Below are 14,160 nucleotides of genomic sequence, written 5' to 3'. Positions count from 1 at the left end.
CATAGCCTGCAAAGTTGAGAAAAAATCCTTCACTGTTTGTATGTTAGTGATAGTTTGCACTAACGCAAGGTTTAGACGATGTGCATGACAGTGAATGTAAACTGCCTGTGGAGCAATTTCTTTTATTTTCGCTTGCACTCCATTGAAACAGCCACTCATAACTGATGCCCCATCATAGCATTGTGCCACACAGTTCTTCCAGTCAAGGCCAGCATTGCGTACAGATTTGTCAATGGCTGCAGCTAAACTGGAGGCATCCAACTTCTCCATGTGGTAACATCCCATGGCTTTTTCCTGAATGTTCCCATCTTGATCTACAAACCAGATCACAAAGCTCATCTGTTCTTTATGCGAAATGTCTTTGGTTTCATCAACCAACACTGCAAAGTGCTTTGTCACTTTCCTAACGATATTCTGACGTATAAGATTTGCCACAAGTGAGATCATGTCATTTTGATACTCTGGAGATGTGTAGTGCCCATATCGTCTAGCCATTTGTACTTTAAGAAGTTCATTATTATCAGACAGCAAACGCAATATTGCTATGAAGTTTCCCTTATTGTGGGAGTCTTGCAATTCATCTGTGGCTCGGAAAGCAAGTCCTTGACGACCCAAAACACATACAACCTTTAGTAACTGCAGCACATGTTGACGATTCTCTTCAATCTCTTGGTCCCCAACCTTTTCTAGCATTGAAACAATTGAGTGGTGAGGGCCTGTAGTCTGTTGTACACGCTTAAAGTCTGCCCAAGCTACAACCGAAGACTTATGCTTATCAGAATCTGAGTGCATCTTTAAAGAATGACGTGTCTTTTCCCATTTAGCGAAGCCAATATCAACAAATGGAACATTGCCACGTGCACGCCCCTCTCCTCCAGAATTAGAACCAAAATGTCTGCATGCAAAGCAGTATACTTTATCTTTCAGAACAGAATATTCCACCCAAGGATATGTTTTGTAGTCTCCATTAAACTTACGGGAACCCGTTACAGGGTATGTAGGAAGTTTTGGCTGTACAGGGTGACTGCATGGATTTGGGGACAGATCAGTCACCACACTGTCATCTAAATTGGGAGCTGGAGATCTTCTTGGAATGCCCTGCTCAGCTAGACACATCTGCATACTGTTATCGCTCTGCAACCAAGAGCTGCTTGTGCTCTCCCCGAGGAGTGAAATGTCGGGAGAGCAAGCACCAGTGGGAGGATCATCAAACATGCCAATACGGGAAGAACAATCCTCAACATCAGGGTTGAAAGAGCACTCTGCGCTATCCAGGAACGTTGAAGTGTTGATTAGGTCATCAGCATCACGTGAAACCGTCACAGCAATGTCTGCACGTGAACAAGAGCCATCAGTGGCCACTACAAATGAAGGAGGTGCTATGTCAGCCAAGGAAGGTGGAGCTGTAGACAAAGAGTCAGCATGTGGAGATAGTGAACCAATGTCAGCACATGTAGATGCACTGTCTGCACCTGAAGAAGCAGCTTCGCTGCCAGCAAGAGTTGATGTGCTGGCCGATGGATGGACAACATGTGCAGCTGTGTTTGAACTGCCACTTGAGGTATCATCAGACCTCTTGCGCTTGCTTGAATCAGAGCCTGGAGTAGGGCCAGCTCCTCTTGCTTTTGGAGAAAACATATCAACGATTGACCTCTGTTTTGGATCCTTGGGTTTTCCTGTAGGTGTAGACATGTTCGTTCTTTTAGTACTGCTAAATCAGAAGCTATCATTCAAGCAAATGATGGATTCCTCACTGTCCTCCCGACTTCTTTTGTGCTTTACACTTCTTTGGAGGACCACTTCCGCTGAATACCAAAGAGGAGACAAATCTGAAATGTATTGCTTTGGCTTACAAGTTTATCACTGTACTCCCTGAAAATAAGTGAGTACTCCCCAAAATGAAAAACAGATTACAAATACTCCCAACAAAAAATAGGAAACAAACACTGTGGACCCTGGACCCTGACCCCTGCTTTCACGCACACAGCTCCATAGATGTTTGGAGAGGTAGCGCACGTAGTTCCAAAGGAAGAAAGTACTATTATTACTGCTCGATCGGTAGACATGCACATGATCTTCTAATGTGTATAGAGTAACTAGGTGCAACAATAATTATTAGAAAAACCTTTCTGTTTTTCAGTTAAAGCGTTTTACTTGCTTACAAAATACTGCCGTGGGGAACTAGATTTACATGTTTACTCCCTAAAAATCATTTTACTTCCAAGTTTACAAAATAGGGAATACAATAGTCCCACTTCAAAATCTTATCTGGAGCACTGAGTACATACCTAAGCAGTGATTTCAAGTATTTATCTGTCAGGGTAATACTTTACATTTGAGAGATTAACAGTTGCAACCTGTTCAAACTCTGCCCCTAAGAAAAAAGGAAACTTGTGGGTCCCACAAAACTGAAGTGAAGCATGCGTTCTGTGTCATACAGTTTGAAGTTAATTTTGTGGTGTTCTCTGATTAAATGGAAAAGAAACAGCCATCTTTAGTGTTGAAACAACTAGGACAAGGCTGCAATGCATAAATAGATATGGACTAACAGATCAGATCATTAACATATGCTGTACATTTTCAATATGTTTCTTCACGTTCATTTACCTCTCACAGCGGTCACAGATAAGGCTGGATGTCAGCTGCTCAATGGTGGTACTGTTTGCTGGCGTTGAGAACACAGAAAGGAAGGAACTCCCACACGAAGATGCAGGTCTGAAAATAATAACAAAATATCAGAAAGATTCATTTGTGCAACACCAGACCATATTAATTTTTAATCGAATTTTAGAGTTCTGGGGTGTACGCATCATGCAAAGACAAACTGGACCACAGAGGCTTTGCACATGACAGACCTAGAGACTGTCTCCGGCCCAGCAACGATTCATCATTAACCTTCTGTGACTCGGACAGACGCGCATGTTATGCGCCATTGCCCTAGGATCTCTAGGAACTAGCTCTGTAGGCCGCAACAGGCCCAGGCTGAGTGTGCGGCTCGGGCAAGGAGCAGTTTACATAATGTCATGTCACAATGTAAAATCCTAGTTAGATGCATTGCAAAATGTATAGGCTGCAGGCCACAAATGACCTGGATTTCATCTGCCTGTGGTTAATTTAAGCAGTTTAATTTGCATAAGCTGTTGCTGTAAACTGGGCTCAGGAGGGCACATGAACACAGTGGCGAGGGGCAAGGGGCACATGGACACAGTGGCGAGGGGCACATGGACACTCTGGCTGGGATCGGGGGCACATGGAACCGGCGATGACTTATCTCACAGCAGGAAGTAAAAATGCCTTCAATCCCTCCCCCACATGATCTATCTAAGACAAAATGTAATAAGATAGTTGATTATAAAACACTCCCTTCGTCCCACAAAGCCCGGGTTCACATTTTCTCTATCCTGACAACACACACAGGTCCGGTCCCAGATTTGTCTCGTGAAGTGGGGACAAAATGGATGCTGTAATGGTGCAGTGTGGTGACCCCACAGAGACAGTAGAGGGGGAAAGTGCAAATATCGGGACGTGTATTATTCAGTGACAATCACTGTATTATTTGCTGCCCTGCAGTACAGACCAGTGGGTAGTTTTCCACCTGAACAGAAGCCAAGCCCCTCCCCCACACAATAAAGGACACACACACACACAGAAATCATCTGCTACTTGTTGGGGCAGTCTGGAGAGAGGCCCCGCCTGGTGGTGCTTTAAGCTGTTGCTTGGTCTTTCATTGTTATACAGCTGGGGCCTGCCCCACATAAAATCAAAAGTCCCTTTAAATCTATTAGCTCTTGTATAACCACAACAGTGTTGAGGTATTCTGATGATGATGTTAGACTTGCTCAATAGTTTTGTATCATTAAATGTACTTCAGCTCTTCAGAGTCTCGGGAGGATAGCTCAGGGGCACAGGTTCGATCCCTCAGTCCACGCAACACAGGTTCGATCCCTCGGTCTGCGCTTAGAAACCTCTGGGTATTATTACGCGCATTATAAATAACCAATTAAAAATAAATAAATCTGCTGAGAAGTGCTGGGGCCTTGTTAATAAGAGTGTAGCAGCTCAACTGAGAAGTGCTGATGTAGTTCCATCAAAAGTATAGCAGCCCCACTAAGATGAACTAGCATTGCCTCAACACAAGCATAGTATTAAAATTATAGAAGCCCTGTTTAGTGAGTTAACTGAGCAGTACCAGCATTGCCCCCATTTAAAATATGGCAGCTCTAGTAGAAAATAGATTACACAGCCCTGCTGAGAAGTGTTGTTACTGTCTCTTTAAAAAAAGAGAAGCCCATTAGCTCTGCACCATTAGGCCCTGCCAGTACTATCCCATTGCATGCTAATACACTGAACAAGGTCAACAGTATGGCAAGGTACATACTGGGTTCTATGTGATAATTCTGCATTTTGAAGAACATATACAAAAAGACCGATTTATTTTAGCCGATTTGTGTGGTCTTCAAAAGGCTGAATTATCACATTCTACTGCCCCCACACCCTGCTAACCCCCCCCCCCAGAAGGTGATTCCACCTCACCCCACACTCCCACCCTGTTACCTTCTTTAGAATTCAGGGGAGTTGCCTCCCTCAACGCCTCCATTCCCCACTCATAGCATAGCATTCACCCTCACCACGTACACACTCAGAGATATGCAGTCTCGGGAGGATAGCTCAGCAGCAACGTGCTCGCCTTGGAAGCAAAACGACACGGAGCAACACGGGTTTGATCCCCGGGTCTGCGCTTAGAAACCTCTGGGTATTAAGCTTGTTATAAATAACCTATCATATCATATCAAACAGTCTCATTTGCCCTCTCCCTGCCACCTTGTTTAACAGATGCAATGCAAGAGGGGCGCCAAAAAGATTTTTCGAAATTGAGGGACAGACTTGCTTTGCATCTGTGCGTCCATTTCTAAAAATCATTAGATCCCAACCATCGGCACTACCCGTCTCACCTGATCCCGACCCTCGCCCGCACCTCTCCTGACCCACATCCTCGCCGGCCCCCCTCTCACCTGATCCCCACCCTCACCTGATCCCCACCCTCGCCAGCCCCCCCTCTCACCTGATCCCCCAACCCTCTCACCTGATCCCCACCATCGCAGGCATCCCTCAGCTGCCCTGATCCCTGTCCTCGCCAGCCCCCCTCTCACCTGATCCCGCACCCCTCTCACCTCACCTACATCCTCGCCAGTCCCCCGCTCACCTGATCCCCACCATTGCAGGAGCTCTCATCTGCCCTGATCCTCGCGGGCACCGGATTTGTTCTTCACAATACCCCTAGAAGGGGGAATCAGATAAGGAAGAAGAGGGCCAAAAGGAAAGCTTGGAGGTATGTAACCAGGTCAGATTTATGACTCTGTCAATGGGGGTGATGAGGACCCTGCTACTCTGGGGTAGGGGCCAGGGCAGGATTGCTACTCTCGGAATTATATGACCTCCTCCCCCGGCAGCGTGTCTCAGAACCAGGCACAGACAGAGGATGTGGGCTAGGTGAAGTGACGCAGCGGTTAGTCGCGATGTAGCACTGCAGAGAACAAGGGTCTGTGCAGCTCCTGCCGGGGCAACCAGGAGATTGTGGTCCATTAACGCCTGGCAACTGCACGAGCCACAAGGCTGGAAAGGCAGGGAGCCACACAACAGCTCTTGCAGCCTTTACAGCTGCTTGTTCTGCGAGGCTGTGCAGTTTCAGATAGCTGGAATGACTTGCCACTGTTATGTTGTGCTGCCTGCAGGAATAGATAATGGTTTGTCACTCCAGCTCTTAAAGCTCTGTATGATGGCAGTCCACATCGCCCTGCATGCACTGCACTTGGGATTATAGGTAGTAGGTTTGCCACACCGTTTGTCACAAACAGCATTAACCTTTATTAGAACTCACATATTTCACTATGTTGATGGAATGGTGCAGAGTGCATGCTGTAGAAATCAACAGATCCCCCCAGACTCAGTATTTTCCCCCACATTATCAGCACCACAAACCCTATTCACACACACACACACAGCTCACAAAATCAGTTGCATGGCGTAAGAGAGCATAGTAAACATAAAGCATTTGTTGTTTTAAATGCACTACGGACTAAAATGCAGTCCATAGCCAGCCAGATCGTAGATCTCCCAACTCCCACTCGAAATTCTGAGAACTAAAGTAAGCAAAACGGCTGTATGCCGCCTTCTCTGCCCATGCAATGCAGTGGCAAAAGTAAAAGTACTTGTAATTGTCCAAAATGTCATGTTCACGCTCCGCTTAACTCGGCTCCTAATCCATCCATCTCTAGACATCCGGGGACTTGCATGCTCATACAACGTCACAGCGAGCCATTTCTTTTAACTTCATCACGCTGCTGCCATGTACTTCAACATTCCCCGTTCTCCGCCCCAATTCTTGAAGGTACATATTATATTAGAGGTGTCATGGTGCCACTCAGCTACACTGTCACTACATCATGGGAAAAGCAAGCTCTGGTTTAATGGCAACCCTTTTGGAGAACTAGGGGCTGCCTCTCTATTTAGGGCAGAGATGGTTTTGTTTTGCGCGACTGCAGCGAATGCCATTAATCCAGCTCATGGACGTGCCTGTTGCCGGTCCATGCCGCTCTGTGCAGAGGCCCGAGCAGAGAAAAGACAGTGACAACCAAGACCTAAAAACACTGGCAAGACAGGACAGCGCAGAACATGTACCAGACCGATGGCCGCCCCAGTACTGGCATCAAACAGGGGTTTGCCCAAAACATTGTAATAGGGGTTTCCACCGGCCCACCTAAAACGTTCACATTTCTTGTATTACCTATCAAAGCCTCGCGTACAAGTGCCCTGTGGTGTTCAGCCGAGGGAGAATTGGTAGAATTTTTCCTGACACATATTACCGAAAAGTTTATGGGGACGGGGTTTAGGGTAATAATAAAGGCAGGGGTGTTTGGGGGAAGGCTGCGGGGGTCTCCGCGCATACATTTGTGGTGAAATGTTCTGAAAGAAAAAAGTAATTCGACCAATTCTCCCTCGATTAAATAAATTCGACCAGATCACACAGAACTATTAATTGTGTCAAAAACATGATGGGTAGTCTAACATGTTCTGGAGTAAATTACACCATGTTTCTCTTAGTCAAAAATATGCCACATATGCCTTCGGACACCACACATCCCACATTGTTAGACACATGTTCAATCAATTTCACACCTCACACCCACCTTTTAAAACTAAAACATTCAGGCATAACTTAGCTGTGTGCACAAAAGATTCTAAGACAACTTTGACATTTTGTAAACCCAAATGAATTTACCCTTTTGTGGGATTGCATATTTTATCCATACACTCCAATGACACATGCACAACTCTGCAGTTGTCAGTAACTGGCCCCAAAACATAATCCCGAGTAATTTACTCAGGGTTGGACCAGCCTAGAGGGAACTCTGGAGATTTCCCGGTAGGCCTCTGCATCCTGGGCCTCTTTTGTGTGGTTACCTATTTTATTTCCACCTTTCCTTATAGGAAAGGGGTTGGGCTTGCTCAAAATGTGTAACATGCGGCCATGTTGAAAATTATTTCCAAGGCCTCTTTTGTTTCCCAGCTCACCCCTGGACCTACTCATAGGTAAGTCAGTATTTACTTCAAGAGTAAACCCACCTAACCCCTGAAAAAACGTCATAAATAACCCATGTAATGGTGCAGAGCTGTTAGAGAAGAACGTTGTAGTTTTGCAGAAGGGATGGCCAGTGCACTTTGATCAGATCAGGAGACGACTAAACCCAGGGGGTTTGCTTTAACATTAGTTGTTAATGCAAAGCATTCAGCTGTCCCGACTACAACTCCCAGAAGACGCCTATAGAAATGAAAGCCCGGGACATTGGCCTGCATGGAGTCCCCGATGACAGTCATCTGCTAAGAGGAACTCACCTCCGATCTGCTGGACTGCCAGATAGCTTAACCACGGGCAAATCCTTATCCTGAGCCAATTCTCCACACGATCCCCTGCAGTCAGAGAAGACTATTACTGTGTAACCAGAAGACCTTTCCATGGAGCACCTGTGAGCCTTCTCTCATACCCACCAGCTTGAAGCTTGCCACTATCTGCACATACATTGCCCTCCCCGAACTGAGGCCCGGAGGAGGAAGGGTGGGTGCTGTCCCTCAAAGTGAACGCCCATCCCGCTTTATGGGGAAGCAAAGGGCCTCGTTTCCGGACTGCCTATTACTACAATCCCTTGACTCCCCTTGCCACGTGCTTACTGCTCACACCACTCTTCCGAACTCTGGTGGGTTCCCAGAGAAGGTGTGTCCCCATTTCCAGCCCCGCACACTCCCCTACACAGAAGGCCTTGCTCAATGCAGGGGTTGCCTCTGTGCTCTAGTGCCACTTCAAATTCCACAAGAGATCCATTCTCGAGCCTCCACTGCGCTTTTCCCTTGTAGAGGGCTCTGTCGGAACAGGGGGACCCCCTGAACCCCTCTGTCGCAGACATTTTATAAACTTAATGGAAGAGAAAAGTGACATATCAGGTGTTGAGAAGAAGGCACAGCGCATATTCCCGTATTCGGAGCGCATGAAGTGACTCATTGCAGTTATATTGGAATGTGTATTTCTTGTTGGGCCGCTGCCACCCACTTATAACTCACATGTCACCAGATCCTGCGCGCTCTTGTTTTTTGCAGCTGTGCGAGTTTTGCCCGTGCTGCTAATGGCCAAAGTGTAACAGTAACAGATACACAAGAATTAGGCTGGGATTGGCCTGCTGGGCAGAACCCCACAATGAAGCTAAGGCTGGCCTACAGGGTACATCCCCGGCGTTAGGGTGAGGCTGGTCGACAGCCAGGGCAATACCCCAGAGTTAGGTTGGGACTGGTGAAAAGGGTCACAGGGCAATGCCGGAAGAGTGGCCTGGGGCCGGGCAGGCCTGTGTGCCTGGTTTTGTTAGCCAATGTGGGCCAGTGGAATTACTCAGTGTACCCGGAAGTGGTTGTGATTAAGGTCACTCCTCTGATCTGGTACCCAGGCCTGTTTTTATCTTAGCCCGACCTGCCGGCAACATTTTATAATGAGCAGAAAATGCAACCAGCATCTCTTAGCAGGGTCGCTTTGTGTGGCAAGGCTCATTTTCCTAATATCGGGCCCTAAACCCGGCCGAGAGGATACACACGCTGTGTATCTTAAGTACCAGCCGTGCTTAGAATGAGCAGTAAAGTGCAGGAGGAAGAGGCCCGTGTAAGAAGACATGAGAAAGAGGCAGGAAGCGTCGAGCCTCGGCAGCAACACCTCTCAAAGGTCATAGCACCACAAAAGCCAGCTTCCCCCTAGCTTCCCACCCTTGTGGGAAAGTGGAAGAGGGATGTGATCACCGCCCGCCCCCCAACCCACGATTCCGCTTTAGTTTCAGTTCTGGAGATTTGCCTCCCGTGGCTTCTTGGCTTTTGAGAAGGTGTCAGGAAACCCGGAGGAATTATCTTAGCAGAATACACTGAAGTATCCTTTGTCTCCTCTACCCAAGCGGGGTGTCTTGTGTCCTTAAAAACCAGGCGAACCGATGTGGTCATGCTCCACAACCGGACAGGAGGGTCGCCGGCCGCCGCGAACTGCGCAGTGTTCCGCTCCCAGCGCGTGCACCAGGAAACGAGTCTACTTCGGACAATAGAGCTGTGCCGTTTTGTTTTTATTTGAAAGCCTGGCTGCCTGCTGCTGCGCAGCCCAGCGGGGGCACACAACATGGCCACCGGGCCGGCACGGCAGAGACATGTCTCTGCCGTGCCGGTGGCCTTGTGCCCTCGCCTGCGGCGTCGCCGCCGGGTCCTGGGGCCCGGCCCCCGGGCTGCGCGGCAGGCTGCCAGAGCCAGGCAGGCTTTCAATCGAAACGAAACAACCACCACTACCCGCGCTGATGGTCATGGTGGCAGAAGTGCGCACCGGCGGCCCGCCCCTACACACACAGACGACACCCGCTGCCCTCGACCCATGGCCAGTTAGTACTCACCAAGTCGCGACACTGCAGCTGGCCTAGCCTGGCCTTCTTCAGTGGTCACTGGATAGAGCTGAGCAGCAGGAACTGATCAGCAGCAGCATGCGTTTACACGTGCGCATTACATTACAAAATGGTGGAAATCAAAATGGAGGACCACAAGCGTCACAGCACGCTGTGGCCACGCCCCCTCCTCCTCTGATTGGTTGATGGCCAGAGGTCGCAAGAGATTGACAGAGGTCGCTGGCCAATCGGCAGCGGTCGCTCTTGCGACCTCTGGCGACCCCTAAATGACGTCCCTGTGCTTTCCCCAGCTTTTTAAAGACCTCAACAGCTACTATCTTGTTTTTTTCTTATAACCCAGGACATAATTAACAGAAATATTACAGGGGGCGAAGTAAGCCATCTCTTTCCTGCTCTTTAAGGATACATTATCACGCCCTATCACGCTGCGAGTTTCACATATTTGGAAGCCAGTGAGGGCTGATGACATCACCTGTCAATCAGACATGAGCAGATCAAATCATCATTTGTTGTAGAATGTGAACCCCAAAAAATCCAGGTCATCGGTATTACAAAGTTCCCAAGCAGCCATCCGAGAAGCATGCATGTGTTAGCCTTCATGATGACTCACAGGGTGAAAACTTGCTACAGCCTAATTACGAAGAAAATGTGCATTAATCACAAACGTCTCATTACTTGTGTTGCACAGACCATCAGCATTCCGGAAGTCATTGATCATACTAAAAGGAAGTCCCATAGCATTAACTCTTTTAAATGACACAGTCACAGGCCCTCCACTACTTGTGTAGGCGGCAAAGAAATCCAACATGAAATACCTAAACGACCCTTATGGCGTGTTACGAGTAATTATTGAAATATTGAAGAATCTTTTCCAATCAACAGCAGTTTTGCTTTCACTGCTCACAATAGGGCTGAGTGTTTTTGTAACAGCAAAAGGTGTCCAACAGTAAATGATACGGTTGTTGTTCAATGCTAACGTTCTGCTCATAGGTACATGTTATGTTGATAGCTGGGTGTCCGTGATGGATGTCTAAGGGAATCAAGCAGCAAGCTCAGACATTGCATCTTCATTGTAAGCTTTTGGACTTGTAACAAAGACAAATGCCATACGCCACTGAAAGGCATGAGGTCCATCACTATGGTTGCTCCCCATACAGCAAGTTCAGAATCTAATAACATCTTACATCAGTCCTATTTCAAACTTATAAGATGTGTAAGTGCCTTGCAGTTTTGCAGTTTAGCAGTGAAGTTTGGACGGACTGCGGTCGCCTGCTGAAACGCCTGGGAAAGGGTGAGTGACAGACGATTATAACGAGATGTGAGACACTGCGCTCTTCCTGAATACTATCTCACTGAATGCTGATATGCGTGTAGGCAAAGAAAACAAAAGGGCAACTATAATTTGCATTCGATAAAAATGTATAAAATACTTAATGCAGTATGAAGGGCAGGGGGGCCCAGTGCTGGTCATTGGGCGGGCTCTCAGCGGATCCGAGATCCGGCACCAGATATGGAGTAGGATCTCAGGATCCGGCCAGAGTCAGCGGCCAAGCCCATGAACCGCGCTGGAATGCTTAAAAAATAAAAAAAAAACACCCACGACGGCAGCATTGCCTTTTATCGTGGCTTTGGCACTGACGTCTAATGCACAATCCTCGCTACATGTACAACCGATTCCTTTCATTTGTGCATGTAGCGAGCATTGTGCATTACACACGAGTGCCAAAGCCGGTGGTAAAAGGCAATGTTGCCGTCGCAGGTGCTTTTTTTTCTTCTTTTTTCGTAAACTATTCTAGCATTGCTGGATGTCCACTACGAGCCCCGCCTCCCCTAGACCACGCCCCTGCGGGCACAGCCTCTCTCCCATACTCCTCCCCCACCCTGGCACTTGTGTTGTGGGATCCCCACCACATTTTTTCCATTTCCACCACTGGTACCGACCACTAGCCACCAGACACAGTGGACAGGGGGCAAAGAAGACCGTCAAGGCAGAATGACAGATTACTTTGGCCCTGGAAGGACGGAGAAAACACCCAGGCAAACGTCGGACGTCCAACAGGAAGAAGCAGATTGAAGTGGCTTCACACAAGGCCCAGCACTGATTGATGATTAAAGCTGGGGTTTATTCTTACAGACATAAATCACAGTGGGAATGACAGTCTGTTGCCCAGCAAGTCCCGTAGATCCTGCAGTTACTTCACTGACAATAGGCCCTGTGCTTAAATAAGGGTCTATGGTGAGCCAGGCTCCTCATATTAAAATGGGGCTCCAGTCAGACATGGGAGGAGCGCCGGAAGCGTCTGCTCTGTCCCTCGGTCCACTCATCTCTCATTTGCCGCCAAGCTGCATTCCTCATACAGTGGTTTTGTGAGACCTCGCACGGCCCGAGATCTCACGAGATTACGTCTCTACACAGATGGGTCGAGATTAACAGCAGTGGACAATAATTGCTAATTGAATCTTTGTTATTCCCTACAGAGTGAGAGAAGGAAAACTTTAGGGAATGTCAATGGAAATGAAGATATAAGGAATAGTCCTTGAGAAGAAATGGCAAAGGTAAACAAAGGCCACATACTGCAGCAGGAAACTAGACTATCAGCCTCCCCAGAAATGTACCTTGAGAGGTCAAGTGATCAAAATGAAACCCAGGGGTCGGCGAATACTGCAGTAGCATGCTCCACTTTGAGAACAATTACAATTTGCCAATAAGATACTCCTGAAACTCTGCAATAAAATGCCAGAAGAGTTAAACACACATGGGGTCATACTTGAACGTTTGTGTTATGGGTTTTTGCCAGAAGAAACCAGCCATCACCGTGCCTCGAGGTACTACCACTGGAGTAGTGGCTCTGCACATTCGTGCATAGTGGTCAGCACCCCCACACCTGCCACAGATCTTCCCCATCGCTGGGCACTCCGCAGGGTGAGGCAGGTCATACCCACACTTGGAGCATGAGTTGACCGGGGCTGACCCCCTCTCCCGTGGATTCACCCCCGAGCGTCTGGCTCATCTGCCACGGCCCACCGCACAGATGTCTTCCGATTTGCTGGGGCACACCCCAGCCTCCATGTGGGACGCACATAGTTCGGATACCTCCTGGCACTGCCCTAGTTCCAGGATATGGGGTAGGATGATCCCCGGCTCCCTCAGGACTTGTCTACACAATTTAACAGATGCGCACCCCTGGATTATTTGGTTCCTGATCATAGTTTCTGGGTCAACCCATGCGCAGGGCACTGCCAGCCTCCTCAATCTTCCATAGAAAGTGTCTAATGTTTCATCATCTTTTTGGCGGGCTGCCCCCATGAGGAACCTCTCATCGTCAGCATTTGCAAGGGGGAGAAAGTAGTCATGGAGAGCATCTTTTGCCGCCGCATATGAGACATCGCAGGGTTGAAGAGACAAAAATACCTCGTGCACCGCCGGCCCTGCGCAGTACAACAAAGTGGCCAACTTTCTGTCATCATTCGTCTCCATCATGGCCCTGAAATACGTTTCAAGTCTGTCTGTCCATCCACATCTTCCACCGTGGTCCCAAGCTCGAAGGTGCACCTGAGATATCAAACTCAGGCATTGATGGGAGAGCACCTGGAGGTCTTATCCCAGGTGGTTGTTGTGCAGCCATTGCCGGGGGCTGCGCTGGAGGTTGAACAGGTGGCACAGTTGGCTGCGCTAGAGGCACAACAGGCGATACAGGGGGTTGTGCTGGAGGTTGAACAGCCACTGCAGGGGGTTGTGCTGGAGGTTGGCCTGGTAACACAGGGGCTTGCGCCTGGGGCTGACCTTGTGCAGGAGGTTGCTGTTGGTCCACTGGTTGCTGGGGCGCTGCTTGACTGACACCATCCATGGCACTGAGTGCACAAGCACCCTTGTAGGAACACACAAAGGCCGAAACTCAGACCAACTTCCTTGCAGGTTAGCAGTGTATCACCATCACCATGATCAGCTAATTCAGTGACAATGTCCAATCAACACCAGGAGGAATCACCACCATGAGCACAGTAAGTTGTTAGTACACCCTTGTGGGTGAGAGTTCCAAATATTGAGCCAGGTGGGCCCAAGGTTTACACTACTAGTTTAGCGGGCATCCCCTGGATCCACCTTACACTCGGTGAAAACACAAAGAAAATAATCAAAATCCTCATCAAACCACATCAAATGGTAAAAACAGCCTTCTGCTGCTAAGCG

The sequence above is a fragment of the Ambystoma mexicanum genome, chromosome 11 (genome assembly GCF_040938575.1).
Source record: "Ambystoma mexicanum isolate Mex_15411 chromosome 11, UKY_AmexF1_1, whole genome shotgun sequence".
In the NCBI taxonomy this organism is placed as follows: domain Eukaryota; kingdom Metazoa; phylum Chordata; class Amphibia; order Caudata; family Ambystomatidae; genus Ambystoma; species Ambystoma mexicanum.
The sequence above is the reverse complement of the archived record's forward strand: the minus strand, read 5'-3'. Positions refer to the sequence as shown.